General features: G+C 34.7%; 1 pseudogene across 1 annotated transcript; it reads right to left on the reverse strand.

The window, feature by feature from the left end:
• Positions 1 to 24,029: 24,029 nt before the first annotated feature.
• On the reverse strand, positions 24,030 to 24,834 carry LOC308420710 (isopentenyl-diphosphate Delta-isomerase 1-like; annotated as a pseudogene). The gene has a single exon. The product of its transcript is annotated as an isopentenyl-diphosphate Delta-isomerase 1-like (transcript).
• Positions 24,835 to 26,307: the final 1,473 nt, after the last annotated feature.

Below are 26,307 nucleotides of genomic sequence, written 5' to 3' on the forward strand. Positions count from 1 at the left end.
ATGTGACATTAAGTAAGAAGGTTAATCATAAATGAGCAGTTAAGAGAACAATTAAATTTGTGGTGAGTTAGTGACTTAAATCTGGTCCATAAATAATAAATAAGTAATGAATGACTAAATAATTTTGCTTCTGATAAATAAAACAAATATTTTGGTACTTGTATACCAAAATATCTTTCAAACTCTGAATTCCAATTGCTTTACTAAGAAATACTTTTAATAAAATATTATGTTCTTCTTTAGGCAGAAAATTTTGAGGGATTATTAACATGACTACTCTTAATTTCCAGTAGAATGCTATGATATTTTCATGGTTTTCAAAAGATATGAAATGATTGTTGATAGTTAATTTCAGTTGTCAGCCTGACAATTTTAGGAAGATGGAATATCAGCTGAATAATTGTTTAGGTCATATAAAGCTATGCTCATCTATGTGAAGTGTTTGGTTAGTCGCTAATTAATGTCAAAGTGCTAAACCTGTTATGAGTTGTTACCTGGGTTTACTTGAGAAAGAATTAACAAAGAGGAAGCCAGTAAGCAATACTTTATAAGTTCTGCTTCCAAATCATGCCTTGAGTTCTTGCCTTGATCTCCCAGTAATCTATAATAAGCCCTTTCCTCTCCTATCTGCTTTTGAGAAGTATTTTATTGTAATATCAAAGAAGCAAACTAGAATATGTCATAACTTCAAAGGGTAATGCCAAAAATCCTTTGTGATATTGTTAACATAGGTTGCTTACTGTGGCTAATACACAAGGAATACATTTCATAAGTGGAATCACCAAAAGCTGATTATATTATTTTGGAAAAAGTCATATTGTTAAAAAATGTGCAGGATAAATTTTCTTGTCCTTGTGGTTTAGCAAGACTATGATGAGTCTTAGCACAGCTGTCAAAGCAAGTGCTGTGATGAACAACTTGGAGGCACTGAGGAGGAAGCAGCGTGGGCTGTGGGTTATCAGGAAACCAGGAGGAGATCAGCATTTGTGACAACATTCAAAAACAGTGATCTCTTCTCAGAAAATATTACACTGCTATCTCAAAATGCCATTCTACAAAGTTAGCAATTCTGCATCACTTGGGGAATGGACTCAAAAGTTTTTTTTCCAGAAATATCTGCTTTGGTCATCATATTGATCTGTTTCAAAGCCCCAGTTCGTCTTTCAAAGAGAGAAATCATAGCTGTGACTTGCATTTTAACTACTATTTTTATTTGAGTTGCCTGTTCTTTTAGAGAGCATCATTAGATAGCAAAATATTGTATTTATTTTCTCTTAATATCATTTTGTGGGGTTATTTCAGCTGTGAGAATACAGATGGCATTTTACAGAAATGATTTAAAATTATAATGCATTGTCCTGCCACATTTACTGAAGTAGAAATGTTAAAAAAATGAAATTCAAGAACTTATTTAAAATTATTTTTTTTAATTTTACAAAGTAATATTTTTCTTGTAAATTTTTAAATTTTAAATCCTGTTGTTTTAGAGACTCAGATAACTGGGAATCTTTTACATCTCCAGCTATCCTGTGATTGAAACAAATGAAATCAAGGTCTTTCAAGATTGTTTCTTACTTAAAATAACATCAAAAGCATAATATTTGCATCTATATAAAAATGATGAATTAAGATTTGCTGTTTGGGAACACAATTAAAGGCATCTAACTTTCTAAAACTATCAATGCATTCTAGTAATTTGCATAATATGAATAAAACTGTTACAAACAAAAAAACATGGGCATTATGTGGCACAATTTTAACTCATTTATACATTTGATAACATTGATTAAAATGATTGGATGGAAATAATACTGAATTATTAGATATTAAAGTAATATTTTTATTAAAATTTTTGTATCTAAACATGTACAAATAATAAACTTATATGACATTTAGTTAAAATTCATTAGTAGAAACTTACAAGAGCAATCATGGCTATATATAATAATTACTTTGTGTTGCTATGACCAAAGGCAACCTAAGAATTTATTTGGCTTATGGTTTCAGGGTCTTTGGTGGTAGAGTGCATGGCAGCACATCATAGGCATGGCAGGATAAAAGGAAGCAGAGAATGCAACAGCTTCAACTGTAAGCACAAAGCAGAGTAAAACATTAAAAAAATAAATTAATAACTAAACATTAGAGGCCTAATTATTGCAAAGCCCGCCAACAATGACGACATGTTGCAGCAATGGAGTATCATTTTTTTTAAACAACTTTATTTTAGAAAACAAAGATAAATGTACAGATTTTAAACATTTTTTGCTTAAAATTATAAATTTTTGTCAGTACTTTTTTCAGATTTTAACCTAATGTTTACATAAAACTGTATGAATATATTTTTTACTCAGTACTTGATTTTTTTTCAAGGTTTGATAGTATGCATTGAAAACTTAATAGTTACAATGAGCATAAAGTATATGTAAAACAAAATGTAACATGTAAATAGTTAAAGTTTTCTTGTTTTGTAAATATTTTTTTTGTTTTGTTTTGTTTTCTTATTTCTTGGACTTCATACAGTATGTGAGTTGTTTCTGGGAGAGTGCAAGCCTCTGGGGTTAGCATCCCACTATCAGTGACTTCATATTATGTCTGTTCTTTTGTGACTGGGTTATCTCACTCAGGATGATATTCTCTAGATGCAACTATTTTCTTAAGAATTTGGTTAAGTCATTGTTTCTGGTGGCTGAGTAGTATTCCATCGTGTATATGTACCACAATTTTTGTATCCATTCATCTTCTGAAGGACATCTGGGTTCCTTCCAGCTTCTAGCTGTGATAAATAGAGCCGCTATGAACATTGTGTTGCATATAACTTTGTTGTGTATTAAAGTGTCTCTGGGGTATATGCCCAGAAGTGGAATAGCTGGATCTGTCCAGGCTTTTCTAGCTTTCATAGTCTCTGTTGAGAAGTCAAGTGTGAGTCTGATTGGCCTGCCTTTATATGTTACCTGATTTTTTTTCCTTACTGCTTTTAGTATTTTTTTTTTTTTTGCTTTGGGCACTTGATGGTTTTACTATTATGTGTCAGGGGGTATTTCTTTTCTGGTCTTACCTATTTGGAGTTCTGAAGGCTTCATCTATGCTTGTGGTCATCTCATTCTTGAGGATAGGAAAGTTTTCTTCTATGATTTTGTTGAAGATATTTACTGTGCCTCTTCTTTGATACTCTTCTTCCTCTTCTATTCCTATTATCCTTAGGTTCGGTCTTCTCATTGTGTCTTGGATTTCCTGGACATTTTGGGTTAGGAGCTTTTTTTTTTTTTTTTTTTTTTTTGCAACTTCTCTGGCTGTTTTGTCTATGTTTGCAATGTTGTCTTCTGCCCCCGAAATTCTCTCTTCGATCTCTGTAATCTATTGGAATTGCTTGCTTCTGTGACTCCTGATTTTTTATTTATTTATTCATTTTTGGTGTTCTGCCTCTAGGGTTATCTCTTTTAGCATTTTCTTTATTGTGTCAATTTCCGTTTTAATTTCCCTCTTCCATTCCTTTTTTTCTTTGGTTATGTTTTCCTCTAGTTCTTTGAGTTCTTTGAGTGTTTTTCTTGTTTCCTCTTTAAAAGCTTCTGAATCTTTTTGCTTTTCCTCTTTTTCTTGTTTAAGTATCTCTATCAGCTTCTTGAGGTATGATTTCAGGTCTGTGTCTTCTTTTTCTGGAGTGTTTGGAATTCTGATGTTTGCTGTTATGGGAGAGCTGGGTTCTGGTGTTGCAAGATTGTCTTGGTTTCCTTGGGATATACTCTTTCGCTTTCCTCTTGCCATTTTGTTGTCAGTGATATGTTCTCTCCTTTCCCTTATATCTGGTCTGTGTCCCTGGATCTCCACTGGTCCAGGTGTCAGATGGGCCGAACCATGTTCTATGCCTCAGAGTTGTAGGGTGGGAACAGAAGTTCCAACGTTCTGTCCCTGTTTGCTGACTCAAGCAGGCCAGGGTAGGGCAACGCAGGGGGTGCACTTTCCGTGTGCACTCCGCAGAGATCTCTCTGCTCCCCGGCAGCCCAGGTCTTCCACCCACCAGTTGCTCAGCCTCTACAAGCCACCGTTCCGGGTTGGAGATAGGCCAGGCTCCGCTCTGAGTCCTGAAGTGGCCGCCGGGTGGAAACAGAAGTTCTAATTTTCTGTTCCCGGTCGCTGGCTCAGGCACAGCAGGGCAGGGCAAGGCTGGAGGTGCACTTTCCGTGTGCACTCCGCAGAGATCTCTCTGCTCCCCGGCAGTCCAGGTCTCCCACCCACCAGTTTTTCAGCCTCTAGGAGCCGCCGTTCTGGGTGGCAGATGGAGTATCATTTTTACATACGCCACAGGTAGAGAGTAAGTGCTCATTTGTCTGAGAATATTTGAGACTCATTCAAACTACCATATAATATTTAAATGCTTTATTTTTCATAATTAAAAAGTAAGTTCATGAACTGTCGAACTAAAATTTTATTTTAAGAATCCCATTGGCAAATTTAATACCTGCCTCAATGTTTTGTGTTCTCAAATGAAAGACATACAGCCTTTACCTTTTTATCTGACTTTCTATCTATCTATCGACCAACCTACCTACCTACCTACCTACCTACCTACCTATCTATCTATCTATCTATCTATCATCTATCTATCTATCTATCTATCTATCTATCTATCTATCTATCTATTCATCTCCATCTCCATCTTTATTCATATCTATATATAAAATTCAGTCTTTTCTTTTCTTTTTGTATATTTTTATTTATATTTAATGTTATCTTTTTTCCCTGTTTCCCATCTAGAAACCCCATGTCCCTTCCATCATCCTCCTACTTCTAAGAAAGTGCTCATCCACACATTCACCCACTCCTACCTTCTAGCATCCCCTTATACTGGGTCATCTAGCCTCCCATTAATGCCCTCCTTATAAGACCATTCTTTTCTACATATGCTGCTGGAGCCCTGGGTCCCTCCATGTGTATTCTTTGGTTTGTGGTTTAGGTCCTGAAAAATGTTGGCTGGGTCTGCTTGGTTGACATTGTTATTCTTCCTATATGGTTGAAAACCCTTTAAGCTCCTCAATTCGTTTCTCTAATTCTTCCATTGGAGACCCTGTTCTCAGTACAATTGGTACTGCTGCAAGCATCTGCCTTTGCATTTGTCAGGCTCTGGAAGAGCCTTTCAGGAGACAGCTATGTAAGTAAGAACTTCTTGGCATTCACAATAGTGTCTGGGTTTGGTGACTGAGTATGGGAGGAATCCACAGTTGGAGCAGTCTCTGGATGGCCTTTACTTTAGTCTCTGATCCACACATTGCCTCTGTATTGCCTCCTGTGAGTATTTTGTTCCCTTCTCTAAGGACTGAAGCATTCTCACTTTGGCATTCCTGATCTTTGACGTTCATGTGGTCTGTGAATTTTATTTTGAGTATTCTGAATTTAGGGGCTGATATTCACTTATTAGCGAGTGCATATCATGGTGTTTGCTTTTGTGATTAGGTTACCTTACTCAGGATGACATTTTCTATTTCCATTCATTTGCCAAAATTTTTTATCAAGTCACTGTTTTTAATAACTGAGTAGTATCTAATTTTATAAATGTATCACATTTTATGTATAAATTCTAATCACACCAGCAACAAAGAAGTGTTGCTCTTTCTCCACATCATCCCCAACATCTGCTGTCACCTGAGTTTTTGATCTTATCTGAAACTAAAACTGGTGTGAGGTGGTATCTCAGGTTTGTTTTGTTTTGCATTTCCCTGATGACTAAGAATGTTGGATATACTTTTAGGTGCTTCGCAGGCATTCAACATTCCTCAGTTGAGAATTCTTTGTTCATCCCTGTACCCCATTTTATAGGGTTATTTGATTCTCTGGTGTCTAACTTCTTGATATTTTAATATACCTTAATCATCTCTAAAGATGGGCCATTGGCTAAAGAGGTTAATCCACCTCTCACCAATTATCCTGAGTTATTATGTACTAATCCTACATTCTATCTACGCTGTTCTCAACTGAGAGAGGTGCCCAGCTCCTCTCCTCCATACTCTCTAGGTATGGCTGGCTAATGTCCTTCTTTTCCTCCTTCCTGGTCAAAACCCTAAGAAATTTCAAAAATTTGTCTGTCTTCCCAGCTATCCTCAGTTAACATTTTTATATGCCAACCAGATACAACTGAAGACAGGTTCCCAGAAACTCATGTAAATAGTTTTTGTGACCCATACTGGCATTAAATTAGAGACATTAGGCTAATCCCACTAAGTGTACCAGTCGTGCATGTGAAGGAAAGGTCAAGTTGACCCATATATACTATGCTGTTACTTTTCAAAGATAAAGTGGCAGAACTGAGAAATGTTATTCAGGACCTCTTTTTATATTACATTGCTACTGATAAAAAAGAACAATGACATGGTATAGGACTCTGTCAATGGATATCACTGAAATTTAGATAACAAAATAGTTACCTGAAATTCAGGTATAACCTTGATTTTCATGAAAACCGCTTTAACACAATGGATATCAAAAAAAGTACAGCATATGCATGGATATTTATGAACATTTCACTGTTTATATACCTACAACTTTTAAAATCAATGAAGCTTTTGTTATATTTCTTTTTCTATTAGTAATTTTAAAAGCAAATTTTTATACAATATATTTTGATGATGGTTTCCCCAACTCCCACCTACTCCAAGTTGTTTTCACCTCTCCTCCTACCAGGATCATCTTTTTCTTTTCTTCTTAGAAAACAAACAGGCACATAATAATAATGACAAATGAGCTGGAATAAAACAAAGTGAAACAACATTAAGCAAAAATAAACAAAGCTGAACAGTACTAAATAAATAGAAGAAAAACAATCAAAGAAAACAAAAACATATTGATGCAGGAATTCACTTTCAAACATACAGAAAAAAAAACAAACAAACATCAAAACACGATTCTGGAAACCATCATCCATAAACAACTGGCCAATAAGGTTTTTAAAAAGTGCCCTGACAAAACATTATAAGACAGAGAACGTCAACAGTGCCACTTAGTTTGTTTTCTCTTGGGTATTTGCACCTGGATACTGTACCTGTCTTTCCAGTAATTTATACCATCGTTTGGCTTTTAGAGAAAACAAAATTTTCATTTGTAAGTGGTTACTCTACAGAGATAGCTTCTGGGTTAGGAATGGGAGTTTAAGTACACTCCACTTCTCCACACTTGGACCCCATCTGGTACAGACTTAGGTAGGCTTTGTACATGCTTGCCATAATCTGAGTTCATATGTCTGTCAACTGCCACTGTGTTAAAAATAACTTGTTTCTAGTTTCTCACTGTTATAAGTAAGGCTGCTGTAAACATAGTGGGGTATGTGTCTTTGTTATATGTTATATAATAGTTTGGGTGTGTGCCCAGGGTCTGGATAAGTCTTAAGGTAGAACTATTTCCCATTTTCTAAGGAACTTCCAGATTTATTGTTTAGTGAAAATATGCAACAAAGGGGAGATAAAGCCTGTAGGGACCACCTCCAGCAGGTAGACATGAGTGATGCTCCCCACCCTACCTCAATATTTTAAACCCAGAAATTATCCTGCTCAAAAGAAAGACCAGGAGAAAAAATGAAATAGAGACAGAAGGAAAGGGCATAGAGAAACCTCGCTCCTAGGGATTCATTCCATCTACAGACACCAAACACAGACACTATTGCTGACACCAAGAAACACTTGGTGATAGGAGCCAGGTATGCTGTTTATTGAGAGGTTCTACCAGCACCTGACCAATACAGATGCAGATGCTCACAGCCAACCATCAGACTGAGCCTGGCGAATCCAGATGGAAGAGCTAATGGATGGATTGTAGGAGGGGAAGGGTTTCACAATCCCATAGGAAAAAAAAAAAAAAAAAAAAAACAGATCACCCAGAGATACTAGAGACAAAACCATCAACCAGTGTATACACAGAGAGATTCATGGCTCTAGGTACATATGTAGCAGAGGCGGGTCTTATCTGACATAAATGATAGGGGAAAGCCCTTGGTCCTGTGAAGGTTTGACAACCCCAGAATAGAGGGATGCTAGAGAGATGAGGCGTGAAAGGGTAGGTGGGTAGAGGAGCACCCTCTTAGAGGTAAAGAGGAGGCCAGAAAGGGATGATGGATGGGGGAAGACTAACCAGGAATAACCAAGAAGAGAAAAATTATTTAAAAACTAAATGAGTAATATTATTAATTAAAAAAGTAAAAAAAAAAAAAAAAAGAAATTCTTGTTTCTTTAGTGTCCTAGATCCACTGTGTCTTTTACCTTCCCCTTTTGTCTACTTTTACTCAAAGTTCTCTGAGCATTCAGAGAAGTGATTTTATGATGACATCTCTATTTCTTTGTGAGTGCTCTGAAGTCTTGCACTCTGTACTCTGTCTGACCATAGACCTCTTCATGTCTTCCCTGCTAGAGAAAACCTCACTGAAATTGGCTGAGCATATCACTAGTTTCAGATACTTGGCCATCTGAGAAATGTCAGGTGGGATGAGCTGTAAATCAATCCATATATCCCCACAAATGTTGCCCCTCTGTGGCATCAGTGTATCTTGCATGCAGGCCATCATTGGACCATTGTAGACCAAAGGTAGCTGGGTTTTAATTTATATTTCTCCTTTGCTAGCATGCAATATATACCCAGAACTTTTTTCTTATGTACATTATATTCTGCTTACTGATCCTTTTCCAGTAACCCTCTCCCACCATCGTTCCCCTATCTCTTTCTCCCCTTTTCCTCTGAGCAACTGAGAACTGCTGGTTATCAACCTAACCCTGGCTCCTGAAGTTTCTGCAAGACTGAGTGTTTCCTTTCCCACTGAGGCCAGACAAGATAGCCCAGCTAAAAGAACCTTCTGCTTACAGAAATATTTGTTCAGATACCCCCACTCCAGTTGTTCAGAACCCATCTAAAGACCAATTTGCGCATTTAGTACATATGTGTGGTAAGGCCTAGGTCTAGAATATGTATGTTGTTTGGTTAGTAGTTCAGTCTGAGAGTCTAAAGGGTCAAAGATAGTTGATTCTGTTGCTCTTCCTGTAGAGTTTCTATCTTCTTAGGGGCTGCAATACTTTGTCCTCTTCTTCTATAAGACACCCCAAGCTCTATCTATTGTTTGGCTGTGGGCCTCTGCATCTGTATGAGTCAGTTGGTATGTAGAACCTCTCAGAGGACAGCCATGCTAGCCTCCTGTCTGCAAGTATAAAAGAATATTATTAATAGTGTCAGAGATTAGTGCTTGTCTTTGGTATGGATTTCAAGTTGAGCATGTTATTGGTTGTCTGTTCCCACAGCCTCTATTTCATCCAAAGTACCCCCAATTCTTGTAGACAGGAGAGGTTTGGGTTGGTGTCATTATCACTCCATTAGGGTTTCTGCTAAGCCTTAGGAGGTTAGCTATATCCAGTGATATGCCCACTGATTCTTGGAATCCTCCCTTAACCTATGTCTCTGTCTTAAGAGAGAGCATTTTATAAATAGATACAAATTGTCAAAACTCTGTGATATAGTATTATTTACCTTGTTTTGGGATACCATTGTTGAATGGATTTTAAACAACACACATATACATATACAAACAACACGCATATACATATACATTACACACACATATAATATGTATATATATATATATATATATATATATATATATATATATATATATATATAATTTTAAGAATAATTAATGGACTAAACAAAAAAGGTTCTATGTTTGTACTAATTTTTTTAAGAAAGGGGGTACTTTATTGTTATTTTTGTAGTCCTACAGTATTCCTTTTGTATTAATTATTTTATTTGTTTACATTTCAAATAATATCCTCCTTCCCATTTTTCTCTCTGCAAACCCCCAATCTCAAACTACCTCCCCTTTACCTCTATGAGCATAATTATCCATCCACTAAGTCACTCCTGCCATCCCACAATATCATCCCACACACCATATGAAACTTAAGAAGAAGGAAAAGCAAAGTGTGAAGCTTCAATCTCACATATAAGGGGGAACAAAATCATCACAGGAGAGAGAGGGATGGAGGGACCTGGAAAGGAGAAAGGAGAGGGAGAAAAGGGCAGGTATGGTCAAGTATGAGAAGAGACAGGAGAAAAGTACAAAGGGTCAAAAATGAAATAGAAATTTGTAGCAGTGAAGGACAGGGAACTGGGTTAGCCACTAGAAAGTTCCAGATGCCAAAGAACCGTAAGGCTCCCAGGACCCAACTTGGATAGCATTACCTGTAACACCCAATAAAGGGATAACAGATCCTATAGTGATCACCTCCTTTATATAGTCATGGCCCCCATATAATGGTAAGATACGAAGCCACCACCATCTTAAAATTTTTAACATAGGAAATTATTTCTTTTTCTATACTTTTAAAAATCTATTCTTCTCTCATATGTTACATCCCTATTATACTTTCCATTTCTCTTCTTTCACAACCCCTCCCTGAAACATCCACCCCTACCTGCTCCTTCTCCATTATTCTTCAGAAAATGGCAGACTGCATAGGCATTTTATCCAAACATGGCATAGTAAGATGCAATAAGACTCTGGCCTCACTCACCTTTAACATATGAAGACATTTCATCCAGTATTTCTGTAAGTATTTTTGCTCACTCATTGTCTCTTTTAATGACACTCAAACTCTTTTGTACATTGTGGATATTTGTACATAGAATCCTCACACTTAAGTATTTTCCCAATATGTTCTTCTTGGTTTTACTAAAGTTAACTAAATCTATTCTGAAAGTTAGTAAATATCTTTTATGTAGTTAAATCTACACAGAAGTCAGTATTCATTTATAATTTGTGTTATGAGAAACCTATGTACATCTGCTTGTGGAGTAATGAAATTGACATAATTTCATTATATACAAAATGACACTTATAAAGTACCAAGTAAAAATATAGGAGAACATATCCATAGCATTTATCTTAACAGTAACATTTTTACATGTTATCAATAGATTAGCCAAAAGAAGCAAATATATATTGAGAGAAACATAAACTTAAAATATTCTGTACTAAAAAAGTATCAGAATAAAATAAAATATGGAGAATATATATTTTAAGAAAGTAGTGTAATTAGCATACTTATAAATGACTACTTATCAAAAAAAAAAAAAATACCAGACTCTTATGTAACTCAATTGCAAATAAAGTGGTATAGGAAACAAAAACAACTTGTATAATTGATGTTCGGGCCTGATTATATATTTTTATAGAATGAACATAAACAGCTGGCTGATATATGAAAGATACCCAAATCACTAATTAGTAATCAAATAAATGAACAAAAAACTTAAAATATTACCTCAAATTTGTTAAAATGGTTATTAATAAATGTACAACTAGCAAAGAATCTTGAAAAGCATGTTTTAAAAAAAAGGTGTAGCTGTACCCTGTTGATGGGAATGTCAAAATACCTTCCAAAATTATTTCACAAATAAAAGCTATGTATGCTATTAGTTATATTAGCAGCCTTACTACTGTAAGCATATAGCGAAAAATAAATAACTAATATTTTTTGGTGTTATTCATAGTGAGAAATCCATGAAAAGCACTGTATGTCCACAGGATTAATGAATAATTTAAAGGTGATATAAATACACAAGGGAAAAGAAAAGAGTTTTCTTTTATTTGTAAATATATGGTTGTATCTACAGGTCAATATTCTAAATGACAAAATCCAAAGAACTGTCAACAGCTATGATCTCCCATGTATGTATAACTTAAAAACCCAGTACTAGAAGAAGCACATATTGAGTTTACAAAGTTGGTTTACAATGTTACAGAGCAGGAACAAAAAATCTTTTCTCGTAAAATTATCAAGTACTCATATCTGGTGTACAGTATAAGTGATACTGAATATATTGACTACTTTGATGGTGAGATTGACTGTGAGATATATCTATAACAAACTACCATTTTATATTTCTTAAAAACTACTCTATTTATACTCAAATTAAGTATTCTTAAAATTGAAAAGAAAAAGAAAATAGGAATGAAGTTTAAGAACTTGGAATCTCAGAATGAAAATGACTAATACTTCTACTTCTATATTTTTGGAACACATTAGCCACTTGATTAAAATCTTATAAGCCTTAGCGAGAATAAGAGGTTTTTATGATTGAAGAACTTCATCCTCTTGAGGCAATCAGAAATTTAGGTTGCCTATTAGATATTGGTTTAACTATAAGAAAAGAAAGAACCTAAGCTGAAGCTCATATCACCTACCCACTCATCTCAAAGTGCTGGGACATCCTACAATACAGTGACAGGATCCCATATAACATCTTTTAATGCTGAAATGTTTAAATATTGTTTCTTCTGTGACAAAAGATAAACATCAATATGATAGATAGGGTGCCACTGTTAGAAAGATATGAAATACACGAAGTTGTCTTTGGTAATAAATTATGGAACAAAGTTAAAATCCAATCAGGCCAAGGTCCTCAGTGCAGTCATTTGACCAGCAGGTCACAGGCTCTGATTGGATCTTTAGCACAACCTCAAGAGATCAAAACACCATAACTATTAAGAGAAATCAGCAATGAACTGGGAAAGCCTGAAAATATGGTGGTCAAGCTAATTGTTTAATAAGTAGAAAAGTGCTGACACTAAAAGCTTTAATTGATGCTAGCAAAAGTGAACTCTTTGGTGTGTTTGGAAATACACTTTTTACATATTCATATTGATGGAATGGGGAGCTCCATATCCTGATTCTATAGAGAAACAGTAAAAGAGAAGCACACTATGTCACCTTCATTTTTTTCCCAGAATTTTGGAAAGCAGCCATAGCTATTCAGCAACAGAGAGAACACAAAATCAATAATTAAAAAATAATCAGGAACTTTGCTGATGGTCTAATGTCTCTCAATTGACCTGAGTTCCCTCTCTAGCACACCTGTGCTCACACACTGACATAGGCCAGAGATCTCAGAACAGATCCACTGTCTCATTCCAGAATGAGCACAGTAGAATTAATCCATATGTATGTATGTTAATTGAAACTCCTCTGGAAATTTTTATCTGATATTTATTATCTGATACCTTCAGGTAATATGCCTGTTAAGAAACTTATTATTTATGGACAAAAAGAGTTATGTATTTCCTGACAATAACTAAGGACAATAAATAATCACTTCATATCAGGGATAAAAGATGCTAGTAAAATATGTCTAAACATGTGGTTGCAACAAAGTCTTTAGATAATACTCCCTCTCCTCAAAGCTTAAGGATAAATCACAAAAGATGGGCTAGAATGATTTTAAAGAGCTAGTGATAGGGAATTACTGTTGCAAATCTGTTTTCATATAAAAAAGTTAATACTTACATAGATTCATAGCAACTGTGTCTTTATGTACATGACTTGAAAATGATCAAGTCAATCATAATTTCATAATGGATGAGGAATGAATTCATAAAGTATGAATCCACTAGTTAAGTAGCTATTAGATACTGGTAAAAGAAGACTCAGTTGTTCTCAGGAGTAGTAACCAACACTCAAATATGTGACCATATAATATGCACACACTGGCAGCATTAAGGGAACTCAGGTGGTTTAAAGTAATGTATTAAGTTCGGACAAAATTAGCCAAAATTTGATAAAAACATAACATAGATATAGTCGTAATTGCAATAGATATTTTATATAGGTTATATTGACTATATTTATAGCTCAAAATTACATTTAAAGCATCTAAGAACTGTCAGTATTGCAGCTTCCACATCTCATCTCTCAGCTTACATTTTCAGTATCATTTCCTTTGCTGCTGTTGAAACAGTAGCAATAATTCATTTCCATCACCAACATGGAAGCCCCGAATAGTCTATAGCTTGAATTCCGGGTAAGGTCTTTATGCATTTCTGGCCTCAGTCACCACTGTGCATGAATACTATTAATAAAAGCAACACCGGCATACACAAAATATTATAAATTGAGTAAAATGTTATGGCAACAAATGAATTGTAAATAAAAATAAAATTAGATGAACACATTCACCTAGATGATTAAACTTTGACATGAAGACCTTCAGAATTCTTCATAGACTCTGTTGATAAGGAATTCAGTCCCACGTGTTACCAGTCCCATGTAGTAAAGATTAGATCTACTACTCTAGAAACTTTCTAAAACTTATACACATGCATATATGTAAGTGGATTGAATGGAGTTATCCAATAACACCGGGGCAGCCTGTTGCGCACACAAAAGGTTAACAAAAATTTAGCCCAGTGATAGGAAAGCATTCTCTCTTCACTCATCTTTGACATTATTGACTATTGTCCTTAATCTTTATTATGTTCTAGAATTCGAAGTAACTCTGTGTTTAAAAAAATACTACATATGTCTAACAAGTCATGGGGAAAGCTAGTACCAACCTTGAGGTCTCATTTCTTACTATTCTACTAGGTAGTGTCCATAGTGCCAAAAGTTTATAAGTAAATTACCACTGAGGGAAATTAATTAATGTTTGTATTGACATTTAGGCCCTTTAATGACCACAGATATGTAGGATGTGCCCGTTGGTGCATTAGAGTCACAATTGGTTTTGGATCAAACATTTACTTTGTTTATGTATTTAACACCTTCTTTACAAGCACTACCTCATTCATGGTATCATTAACTCTGCCTTACATAATCACAGTTATACATATATATTAGCAGATTTGGAAACCATCATCGGAGGAACTCTTCTTAGTTGTATATGCCAATTACTTCAGACTGCCACAACTGGTTATATCCCAGAGACTAATAGCCCATGGAAGAATCAGCTCTAAAATGACTATCCTTTCTACATCTTTCCTACTAAGGTTCAAAGGTCATTGCAGAAGCTAATGGGCTATATTAGGTTAGATGCAGAAGTAGTAGATATATGCAGTATACCAGTATTTGTCAGACATGTAAGGAATGCCACACTTATAGACTTATAGCATCTATGAGTGTTTAAAAGCTCTGTATATGATAAAGGCAGCAACAGTCCCAGACTTGATTGAAGAGATGGCCGCAAGTATCATTTCCCCTTGTGAAGGAGTTATTGGTGATCAGTGATTTTGGTAGATAGAGAGGTAGCTTTTTTCCATGGTATATCCAGTGATAGGTCCACTGTGTTCCAGTAGATGGCCCTATATTTATGCACATAGCAGGGACCTGCAGTAGGTTTAAATTTGAGAGGAAATTAGTAGAGGAGAAATTGAGGGAAGAGGATGAAATGTAGAGTATTTAAAGTCTCATGTATTCATGGATGAAATTCTTAAACAATAGGAAATCTAAAGTTTGCCAAAATAGATATAGTTAAGATCTACAAGTTTAATGTATTCCTGTATTACATTTGTTTAATTTCCTATAAAGGTAAGTATTTGTTTTGGTTCATTTTTCTTTAAGAGGTACCGATGAATTTTATTCTTAGGTTTTCTTCTAGGAGGCATAGAATTGGCATAACCTTTATTTTAAGATGTACAGAAGATAGAGAAATACATTGTACATTAATGAGATCATTTAAAATTTTACGAAGTAAATATATATAATGAGATTTATAACCAGCAGGAAAAATCTAAATTATGAAGAAAATAAATGGAGGCCATGATTAAACATGGGAGAGAGGTATATTAACATGTTGATTATGGTCTTATGGCAAAGATAATATTAAAGCACCAAAGGAAAACTGTAGATATTGCAACATTTAGTTTAACATTTTGGATATAGAGAATACTTCATAAAAAAGTATATAATAGCCTAGAATACTTTACAAGGTTATGAAAACCACAAACCATTGCTACATAATGAAATAATGTTTTTAAAACATTATTAGATTGATTTATCCAAATTTATTTTTAATATTTTGGGAATTTTAATATAATTTTATCATTTCCCTCCTCTCTTTTCACTTTCTTCTCTCCAGCCATGTACTCTCCAACTTTTTCTCAAAGTTGTGTTTTTTTTTTTTTCTAACTGTAAAAACAAGTGTGAATAATGCAGGATATTGATGTTTCCAAATTATAACACATCAAGAATAAACTTAGAAATATCTTCTTTGGAGGAAGAGAGAGACTTCAAAGAAAATAGTAACAAGATCTGACCAAGTCGTAAATATCTAAAAAATTTATTTTTCATTAAATAAAATTTAGGATGTACATTGTAACATTTACAGTGCAATAAATTAATGATAAAAGATTATATCATCTTGGAGGAAACTAGATAAGATGGCATAGAGTTGAATTTGTAGGCCTTTTATCTTGGATAAACATTATAAAGTCTAAAATAAATTGATAAAAAACAAATGTTAATTATTTGATAATTTTGAAAAATATTTACTTTTTCATAGTCATATGCAACTGTTTTATTTAATGCCTCTCAGTCTACTCCAATATTCCTGTTCTCTACAATTTTATCTCTTCATTCTACTTAAAATTAGCAACCAATCATACTATTTTTACTGCCTATATCCCTCATAGGGTGTTGATCAGATATACCGTGGGAAACAGTCATCTTCTAGGAGTCATGCCTTTAAAGTAAACTGTCTTTTCATCCCTTACACTATAAACTCTTTATAGGTCCCCACTTGTGTTGTTTTAGGCTAATGAAGTACATTCCATTTCAAGCTAGAAGGTTGACTGCCTTTGCTATGGCTCTGGCAAACACAAGTGCTGAGAGTTTATCAATATATAGCTCATGCGGTCCTGTCATGTGTCATGGCCACAAGACACTGCTTTGTTCAAGCCATCTCTGACATTTAATTTTCTGCAGTCTCTTCTAGGATTACTTCCAACATTGGAGAATAGGTGACCCATTTGCGGATTAATATTTTACTATCATTTGTTCTCTTCCCTTAGTCCAGTTGGGCTTTCTATTTGAACCACCAGTTGAACCAGAATCATTTGTTGAACATGCTATCTTTTCCCCACTGGATGGTTTTAGGTCCTTTGTCAATGATCAAGTGACCAGAGGTGTGTCCTTTCATTTCTGGATCTTCAGTTTTATTCCCTTGATCTACATTCCTGTCAATGTAGTTTTTATTACTATTCCTCTGTAATACAGCTTGAGATCAGGGGTGGTGATTCCCCTGGAAGTTCTTTTATTGTTGAGGATAATTTTTACTATTCTAATTTATTTTTGTGGATTTTTTTGTTATTCCAAATAGATTTGCAAATTTCTCTTTCTAATTCTATGAAGTATTATGGGGATTGCATTGAATCTATAGATGGCTTTTGGCAATATGGCCATTTTCACTATATTAATCCTGCTGATCTATTACCATGGGAGTTTTTTCCAAACTTCTGAGATCTTCAATTTCTTTCTTTAGAGACATGAAGAACTTTTCATACAGAGCTTTCATTTCCATGGGTAGAGTCACACCAAGGTATGTTATATTGCTTGTGACTATTGTTGAGGGTGTCATTTCCTCAATCTCTTTCTCATCCTGTTTATCCTTACAGAACAGGAAGGCTACTCATCTATTTGATTTAATCTTATATCCAGCCACTTTGCTAAAGTTTGCTTAGTTGGTCCCTGGTGGGATTTGACAGGTCTCTTAAGTATACAATCATATCATCTGCAAATAGTGATATTTTGACTTTCCAATTTGTCTCCCTTTGACCTCCTTTTGTTGTCTAATTACTCTGGCTAGGACTTCAACTACTATATTGAATTAGTAGGGAGAAAGTGGGCACCCTTGTCTAGTTTCCGATTTTAGTGGGGTTGCTTCAAGTTTCTCTCCATTTAGTTTGATGTTGGCTACAGGATTGCTGTGTATTGATTTTACTATGATTAGGTATGATACTTGAATTCTTGATTTTTTGAAGGCTTTTATCAACAAGAAGTGTTGAATTTTGTTAAATGTTAGAAAGCATCTAATTAGATGTATATGTGTTTTTTTCCCTTTGAGTGTGTTTATAGAATGAATTATGTTGATGGCTTTCTATATATTGAAACATCCCTACATCTGTGGGATAAAGCCTTCTTGATCATGATGAATGAATGTTTGGATGTGTTCTTGGATTTGGTTTGCAAAAATTTTGTTGAGTATTTATGAATAGATGTTCATAAGAGAGATTGGTCTGAAGTTTGCTTTTTTTTATTTGTTCTTTGTGTTTAAGTATAAATGTAATCATTTCATACAATGAATTTGGTAGTGTTTCTTTTGGTTTATATTCTATGAAATGGTGTGAAGGGTATTAGTATTATGTCTTCTTAGAGGGTCTGATAGAATTCTTCACTAAATCTATCTTGTACTAGGCTTTTTATGGTTAGGAGATTTTTAATGACTGCTTCTATTTCAATAGGGTTTATGAAACTGTTTAAATTAAGTTTTATACCTGGTATCTGTTTTGAAAATTGAGCATTTCACCCAGATTTTTCCAGTTTTTTTTTTTTTTTTTTTTTTTTTTTTTTTTTTTTTTTTAGTATGGGAATTTTAGTAGGATTTGATGATTTTTTTTTTATTTTCTTTGGTTCTGTTGTTATGTCTTCAATTTCATTTCTGATTTTGTTAATTTGGATACTGTTTCTGTGCTCTCTGGTTAGTCTTGTTATGGGTTTATCTATAATTTTGATTTTTTCAAAGGAAAAGCTCCAGTTTTGTTGATTCTTTGTATAGTTTTTTGTTCGTTTGTTTGTTTCTACTTGGTTAATTTTGGCCCTGAGTTTGATTATATCCTGCCTTCAACTCCTCTTGGCTGTAACTAATTCTTTGTGCTCAAGAGTTTTCTGGTGTGCTGTCAAGCTGCTAGTATATGCTCTCTCCAGTTTCTTTTTGGAGGCACTCAGAGCTATGAGGTTTTCTCTTAGTACTGCTTTCATTGTATCCCATGAATTTGGGTATGTTGTGCCTTTATTTTCATTAAATTTTAAAAAGTCTTTATCTTTCTTTGACCAATTTTTCACTGAGTAGAGTGTTCTTCAGTTTGCATGTGTATGTGGCCTTCTGTTGTTTTTGTTGTTATTGAAATCCAGCAATAGTCTGTGGTTATTTTCTAGAATGTGTGGGATTATCTCAATCTTCTTTTACTTGTTAAGGGCTGTTTTATGACTGATTGTATAGTCAAATTTAGAAAAAGTTCCATGAGGTGCTGAGAGTAACTTATATACTCTTCTTTTAGAGTGAAATGTTCTATAGATATCTGTTCAATTCTTTTGGATCATAATTTCTGATAATTTCACTGTCTCTCTGTTTAGTTTCTGTTTCGATGATATGTCCATTAATGAGAGTGCAATTTTGAATCCTGCCACTATTATTATGTGAGGTTCAATGTATCACATGAGCTTTGTTAAAGTTTTTTTTTTTTTTTTTTTTTTTTAATGAATGTAGGTGCCTTTGCATTAGGAACATAGATATACATAATTGAGATTTGATTTTAGTTAATTTTTTCTTGTTAAATATGATGTGTCCTCCCTTATATTTTTTGATAACCTTTGGTTAAAAGTCCATTCAGTTTTATATTAGTTGCTACTCCAGATTGTTTCTTGGGACCATTTTCTTGAAAAATTATTTTTCAGACTTTTACTCTGAGGTTATGTATGTCTTTGTCACTGAGTTGCATTTTCCTTACGTACCAAAAATTTTGGGTCCTTCCTACATATCCAGCCTGTTAGTCTATTTCTTTTTTATTGGAGAATTGATTCCATTGATGTTGAGAGATATTAGTGACCAGTGAGTGTGGTGTTCTGTAATTTTTGTTTTTAGAAGTGAAATTTCGTTTGTTTGGCTGTCTTCCTTTGGGTTAATTGAAAGAAGACTACTTTCTTGCATTTTGTAGGATGTAGTTTTTCTCCTTCTTTTGAAGTTTTCCATTTATTATCTATTGTATGGATGAGTTTGTGGAAAGATATTGTTTAAATTTGCTTTGTCATTGAATATCTTGGTTTTTCCATCTATGTTAATTGAGAGTTTTCTAGATATAGTAGCCTGGGCTGGCATTTGTGTTCTTTGGGAATATTCACAGATTTTCTAGCTTTCATGTTTTCTTTTTTTTAAACAACTTTATTTTACAAAACAAAGATAAATGTACAGATTTTAAACATTTTTTGTCTTTTTTTAAACGACTTTATTTTGCAAAACAAAGACAAATGTAAAGATTTTAAACATTTTTTGCTTAAAATTATACATTTTTGTCAGTACTGTTTTCTCAGACATTAAAATAAATTTAACATAAACCATGTGAATATGTTTTTTAGTCAGTACTTGATTTTTTTCAAGGGCTTGACAGTATGCATTGAAAACCTACTAGTTGCAATAAGCGTAAAGTACATGCAAAACAAAACGCAACATGGAAATAGTCAAAGTCTTCTTGTTTTGTGAATATAAGTATATTTGTTGTTTTCTTTATTTCTTGGACTTCATACAGTCTGTGAGTTGTTTCTGGGGAAGTGCAAGCCTCTGGGGTTAGCATCCCACTATCAGTGACTGCATATTATGTCTGTTCTTTTGTGACTGGGTTATCTCACTCAGGATGATCTTCTCTAGATGCAGCCATTTTCTTAAGAATTTGGTTAAGTCATTGTTTCTGGTGGCTGAGTAGTATTCCATTGTGTATATGTACCACAATTTTTGTATCCATTCGTCTTCTGAAGGACATCTGGGTTCCTTCCAGCTTCTGGCTATTATAAATAGAGCCGCTATGAACATTGTGGTGCATATATCTTTGTTGTGTATTAAAGTGTCTCTGGGGTATATGCCCAGAAGTGGAATAGCTGGGTCTTCAGGCAGTACTATGTCCAATTTTCTGAGGTATCGCCAGACAGACTTCCAGAGTGGTTGTATTAGCTTGCAACCCCACCAACAGTGGAGAAGTGTTCCTCTTTCTCCGCAGCCTTGCCAGCATCTGCTGTCATCTGTGTTTTGGATCTTGGCCAATCTGACTGCTGTGTGGTGGAATCTTAGGGTTGTTTTGATTTGCATTTCCCTGATGGCTAAGGATGTCCAGCACTTCCTCAGATGTTTCTCTGCCATTCGGTGTTCCTCAACTGAAAAAGGTTTGCTTAGCTCTGTACCCCCTTTTTTAATAGGGTTATTTGATTCTCTGGTGTCTAGCTTTTTGAGTTTCTTGTACACCTTGGATTTTAGGCCTCTATCTGATGTGGTGTTGGTAAAGATCTTTTCCCATTCTGTTGGTTGCCGTTTTGTTTTCTTGATGATGTCCTTAGCCTTAAAGAAACTTTGCAATCTCATTAAGTCCCATTTGTTTATCTTTGACCTTAGAGCTTGAGCCATTGGTGTTTTGTTCAGGAAATTTTCTCCTGTGCCTATGTGTTCTAAGGTTTTCCCTACTTTCTCATCTAATAGTTTCAGTGTATCTGGTTTAATGTGGAGATCTTTAATCCACTTACACTTGAGCTTTGTACAAGGAGATAAGAACGCGTCTATTTTCATTCTTTTGCATATTGAGTGTCAGTTGGACCAGCACCATTTGTTGAATAGGCTGTCCTTTTTCCATTGAATGGATTTTAAACATTTTTTGCTTAAAATTATACATTTTTGTCAGTACTGTTTTTTCAGACATTGAAATAATTTTTACATAAAACCATGTGAATATATTTTTTTTTTGTCAGAACTTGATTTTTTTCAAGGGCTTGACAGTATGCAATAAAAACCTAATAGTTACAATAAGCATAAAGTACATGCAAAACAAAACAGAACATGGAAATAGTCAAAGTCTTCTTGTTTTGTAAATATATGTATATTTTTTTTTTGTTTTCTTTATTTCTTGGACTTCATACAGTCTGTGAGTTGTTTCTGGGGGAGTGCAAGCCTCTGGGGTTAGCATCCCACTATCAGTGACTGCATATTATGTCTGTTCTTTTGTGACTGGGTTATCTCACTCAGGATGATCTTCTCTAGATGCAGCCATTTTCTCAAGAATTTGGTTAAGTCTTTGTTTCTGGTGGCTGAGTAGTATTCCATTGTGTATATGTACCACAATTTTTGTATCCATTCGTCTTCTGAAGGACATCTGGGTTCCTTCCAGCTTCTGGCTATTATAAATAGAGCCGCTATGAACATTGTGGTGCATGTATCTTTGTTGTGTATTAAAGTGTCTCTGGGGTATATGCCCAGAAGTGGAATTGCTGGGTCTTCAGGTAGTACTTGAGAAGTCTGATGTTATTCTGATTGGTCTGCTTTTATATGTTACTTTATCTTTTTCCTTACTGTTTTTAATATTCTCTCTTTGTTTTGTGCATTTGATTTTTTTCTATTATGCGGAAGGAAGAATTTTCTTTTGCTCTATTCTGTTTAAAGTTCTGAATGGTTCTTTTATTTTTCAGTATTAAAATAATTTATTTTTAATTTTCAATAAATACTTGCTACATAGTCATATCCCCAATGATATATCAACTGCTCTGAGTTAGCAAAAATTTATAAAATTTTTATAAGAAAAAAAGTAACCATTATGCAGTATTTATGAATAAAGCTGTTTGAAGAGCTTTGATATATCTGTGGCAAGTTTTAAAAACAATGTTAATCAAAACACAATATCAATATATGCCTATTCTATAATCTCAAAATCTTAATATATGCCTATTCTGGAACATCAATCTAGTCATTGTAAGTTTCCTCATTGCTACTCCCTCCTGCTTCCACCTCTATAAGCCCTGATTATAGAACAGTAGCCCATTACAGAACCCTGGGTGTCAAACTTTAAAATTGTTTGTTGCTGGGCATGTGGTGCACACCTTTAATCCCAGAACTTGGGAGACAGAGGAAGGTGGATCTCTGAGTTCTGAGGCTAGCCTGGTCTACAGATTGAGTTCTAGAATAGCCAGGGCTACATAGAGAAAGAAACCCTGTCTCAAAACACCCCTCCCCACTCTTCCCAGTTCTTTCTTCCTTTCTTGGGTTGTCTTAACAAAGGGGTGCTAATGCTACTAAACATCTGACACAGGCCAGACCCCTACAACAAGATGGCCCTGGCCCAGCAATGTTAGTGTCAAAGGTTTTCTCAACTCTTTAAAGTAGAACTCACTCCCACCTTATGACTAACCATCTTTTTCACTGTGTTTGCAAACAGATTTGCTGAATAGCTAATCAGTCACCATTACTACCCAAAGTAACAGTTACCTTTAAGTAGTAAAATAATAATTTCAGGATGGTTACAGCACCAGGATCAACTGAGAATGACAAAACGTTAGTACACAGAACTGGCCTTTCAAACCTGTGAGTCAAACACCCAAGGACTCAGAGCAACTGTTTACTAATATTTGATCTGTACTGCACATGCACAGTAAGACATCATTTATATTAGCATTTACGCTGTGCTCGGTGCTACAACCATACCAGAGATGAAGTGAAGTGTGGGGGAAGCTGTGCATAACTTATATGCAAATGCAGTATCATCTTCTCTAGACTTGAGCATCCAGAGCATTGGTACCAGAGTACAGGAATTTCTGAAATTAATCATCCTGTGTGAAGACTGAGGGAGTCATTACTATCCTCTGAACCTGCTCTGTTATTGTTGTTACAATTATCTTTAGGGTTAGGGACCCAACAACCCACGGCCTCATGCCTGCAAGGCAATCATGGCACCGCTGAGCTCTGTCCCCAACCCTGCCCATTTAATCCTTAGTGCTGTTTCAACACAACTAAGAAGTGTCTTCTGTTCAATTTTCTAACCTATGGTAGAAATCAAATGATATAAAAAAACACTTGGCAATTAACAAAGTGTTTGGAAAGTGTTTGTCAAAATGTAAGGAGTTCTGGTTTTTTTCTTCAATCTTGTCATAGCCAGGTATTTGGACAGGTTAAATTAATCTTATTTATGGCATAATTTCACAATAACCTCTCCTAAATGATTTGGTTTTCTACACATATCAGTGTGTGTGTGTGTGTGTGTGTGTGTGTATATATATATATATATATATATATATATATATATATATATATATATATATATATATATATATATATAAAATATAAAACTGTAAGTTAGGTGGGTTTTTCTTTTCTATCTTTTCTCAAAACAAATTTTGGTTGTAAAATACCTATGTATCATACAAGGGAGCCCAATTTAAAACCAAACCACACCATTTTTACTAGGCAGAAAAATTCTCAAATCACTAACACATTCACATTCTGTGTATTTTCTCATGGTCAACAAATGGATTCAAATGGTTTAAGTTATCCCACCATTTAAAGAGAAAGGTGTCTGCAATAATCTTAAACCATGGAGTTAACTTAATTTCACCACTGGCTGCCTTCTTCAGAATTTCTTTAAGTTCTTCCTTTGATACTTAGCAGTAGCTTTTAATCTCGTTGGGATCCGGATTCAAGGTTACATTCTTTCTCAGAAACAAAATGTAATCGATTTCATGTTCACCCCAGCTACCATCAGATTGGGCCTTGTAGTAAATTCTTGTTAGATAATTCATTTCATTTAGATTTACCTCTTCCACGGGTATTCCCAACTCTTCTTTGAAGCGCCTCTGTGCTGCTCGTTTTACGCCGATGGCATCATTTTCTTCCAGCTCACCTGGGTGACTTATGGATGGATGCAGCAACTATTGGTGAAACAACCTGGAAAGGTAATTTTAGCATCTGATCTCTGCTGTAACAGGAGCTAATTTTCACTATTAAACAAGAAGACACTAAAAGCACGATGTAATAATCCTTTGTTGATGTTTTCATTCAGGTGACAATTTTTTTTTTGGTGTCAGCCCCAATTTTATTGTCATTTTCATCAATAAGAATACACATCTCTGCTAGAAACTGAGCCTGTTTTTCATCAAGATGGTTGATATTTATTTCAGGCATTGTGACAGAGGGTTTGATCTGACCTAGAACACAGAGATTCCAGTTACAGGTGCTGAGAAGCTGCTGCGCTGGGCACTGTACTTCAAAGCTCCCTGCTGCATGCTCAGCCTCCAGACCTTGCCCCCTGAATGGTTCTTGTAAGTTTATGGGCATCTCTTTTGTTAGAATAGGGACTTTTTCTTCTATAATTTTGTTGAAGATATTTACTGGCCCTTTAAGTGAGGAATGTTTGCTCTCTTCTATGCCTAATATTCTCAGGTTTTATATACATATTGTATCCTGTATTTCTTGTATGATTTGGTATAGGAGCTCTTTGCATTTTTCTTGGCTGCTTTGTCAGTGTTTTCCATTGGTATCTTCTGCCCCTGAGATTCTGTCTTCTATCTCTTGTATTCTGATTGTGATGTTTGCATCTTTGACACCTAATCTTTTTCCCAGGTTTTCTATATCCAGGTTTGTCTCATTTTGCCATTTCTTAATTGTTTCTCTTTCCATTTTTAGATCCTTTATTGTTTTAGATTCATTCATCTGTTTTGTTGATTTTTATGTTTTCTCTTTAGGGGCTTATACTTGTTTCCCTGTGTTGCCCTATATTTCTTTAAGGAAGTTATGTATAACCTTCTTAAAGTCCTTTAACATATATCATCATGAGTTGTGATTTTAAATCATAATCTTGCTTTTCCAGTGTGTTGGGGTATTCAGGACTTGCTATGGTGGGGAAACTGGGTTCTGATGATGTTAAATGACCTTGCTTTCTGTTGTTTAAATTCTTGGACTTGCCTCTAGCTATATGCTAATCTCTGGGGTTAGCTGCTCTTTCTGATTATGACAGTGGCTTGATCCTTCTGTAAACCTGCGTGTCACTACTACTGGGAAACCAGCTCTCTCCCATTTGGGTCCACGTAGAGCAATCTGTGTAACAGGGTGAGCACCGGGCACAGACAGAAACCAGACAGATCCTCTCTCAAATTGCTTCTGGATTCGTGTGGTCTGAAGGCTCCAGGCGGGTCCCTCAGAGCAGCAGAAGTGGTCTTACCTCTCATATAGCCCATTTTATATTTTATGAGATGTAAACTGAAAAGTAAGGGAAGCAAAACAATAAAATATAATGAAATAGAATACAAACACAATGAAAAAATAAATACAGAAAGCAGAAAACAATGGTAAATCTGATTGAGATATATCTTTAGTTAAGAATGAAATATGTATGAAGTCCAAGAAATAAAGAAAAACAAAACAAAACAAAACAAAATTATTACACAACAAGAAAACTTTGACTATTTCCATGTTCCATTTTGTTTTACATGTACTTTATGCTCATTGTAACTATTAAGTTTTCAATGCATACTATAAAACCTTTAAAAAATCATTTACTGACTAAAAAATATATTCATATAGTTTTATGTAAAAATTATTTTAAAATCTGAATAAAAGTACTGACAAAAATGTATTGTATAATTTTATGCAAAAATGCTTAAACTCTGTACATTTATCTTTGTTTTGTAAAATAAAGTTTTTAAAAAAATGAAATATATTCATATGCTCCGAAAATGCCAATCAGAACGCTATACATATAGCACTATTGTGCCCACT

The sequence above is a fragment of the Micromys minutus genome (assembly GCF_963924665.1).
Source record: "Micromys minutus genome assembly, chromosome: 5".
Taxonomy (NCBI): domain Eukaryota; kingdom Metazoa; phylum Chordata; class Mammalia; order Rodentia; family Muridae; genus Micromys; species Micromys minutus.